Source organism: Aplysia californica, unplaced genomic scaffold, assembly GCF_000002075.1.
Source record: "Aplysia californica isolate F4 #8 unplaced genomic scaffold, AplCal3.0 scaffold00451, whole genome shotgun sequence".
NCBI classification, from domain to species: domain Eukaryota; kingdom Metazoa; phylum Mollusca; class Gastropoda; order Aplysiida; family Aplysiidae; genus Aplysia; species Aplysia californica.
In genome coordinates, this window is record NW_004797721.1 from 391,925 (window position 1) to 393,766 (window position 1,842).

Here is a 1,842-nt window from a genome sequence, read left to right on the forward strand (position 1 = left end):
GGGGGTAGAGAGAAACAAAAAGGAGCTGGAGTGAATAAACATACATGTAAAGTCTCCAAGAGACACTCTCCCATTACCCGCACAAGTGCAGAAACAAACATGCCGTCCAATTGACAGTGGCTTTCAAAACACGACGAGGACCCCCTCAGGGGCGTCACTGGCACCTTCACAAACCACAGACTTACGCCAGACGAGTGATTACACGACATGCACCATTTACTACTGTTTATAGAGAGAATTATAGTTCCCCCGACCAGCAGACCATAGACTTTCATGACTCTTTAATAATATTCACAGTGACGTCATAACCTCAAGGTGGCGTAAAAGACCGACGGCGCATAGGCAACAAAGACGGTGTTAGTACTGACACACGTATCTTATTTAAACGTTTGACAAATAATGCAAATGGATGACTGTGGATCTGCATTTATTATATTTTTTAAAAGTGAGGCGGGAAATTTCCCACTGGCGTAACCATACTCCTCGGTGTAAACGAAAACCTTTTTACATACTTTGTTTGGACGACTTAAAATCGGAGAGCCTCCTTATGTAAGTACAACTGTAGGTGTCATTCCCCCCCCCACACACACAAAAGAACCGACTGTTTCGATCCTGCCTGTCAGTGACAGCCTGGGATGAAACGGACAATGTCCTTATCAGACGGACGGAGATACGCAATTTTAAAATAATAACCCTCCCCATACGGGTATCGAACTCTCGGTTCCTGAAAGCAACCGCCACAAACCTAACCTTGACGCTACACCCACTGGTTGACAGAGATCCTCCTACCTCAAACAAATCTAATTAAAAAATTTAATGCTCCGGGGTGGGGGTCACACAAAGGTCGCCAGCTCCACAACCCAGCAAGACACTTAAGTTACTTAACTAGTTAAAGATGCACTCAAGGAAAAAGTTGATTACTCCCTCTTTTCCCCCGACCTCTGTGGGCGCAGGCGGATCGCGTCATGCATGGCCGGTGCAGTGTGTCAGTTGTCGGAGCTCGAGGTGAAAACGACTGTACCAGGGGGAACAGGCAACAAGCAAACATTTATTTTATCTCTTTGGCGGTTTGGCCTGTGACTTACGCCAAAAAGTACAACTGGCGAAAACCTACCATCTGCTGTCGGTATGGAGCGTAGCCGAGATAATGAATGTTCATATGTATAATAGCAGTTAGTTTTAATTTTGATAGAGGTTGGTGTTGTTGTTTTACAAGAGTTTTACGGCACTTGAAACACAATAAGGTCATATAAGTGCCGAAGATTAGAAGTGTTACAAGAGAGTAACAAACATAAAAAAGGAGGAGAGATCAGGATGATAGATGTTTGATAGGGAAGAAGGAGCAAACCACACCAAAGCACGCGCCAACCACCCACGTAGAGGTTTTACGGCGCTCGCAATTGTATAAGGTCATATGAGCGCCAGAAAGTTAGGCAGAAGGTTAGAGGTGCTACAAGAGAGTAACAAACATAAAAAAGAAGAAGGGGAGATAAGGACGATAGATGTTTCATAGGAAAGAAGAAGCAAACCACACCAGAGCACCCGTCAACCACCCACGTATAATTGCAAAGTACGTGATCAGAAATCATGTTTTTGGGATATGTTTAACAACTGAAAACGGGGGTTATAAATTGTCATCCAAAGCCTTTATACCAGGTTGGACCGAAAAAAAATCAAGCTGAGAAAAGCCACAGAAAATCAAGCGATTCGAGCATTTTCATACCACAAACAAAAATCTATTCACACGGGGGCACAGTGAACTGGGCAACAACCTACCCGGGGAGACTGTTGTGTTGCTATTATTATCTTTTGTTTGCTTGTTGTTGGTTGTTTTGCTGGGGG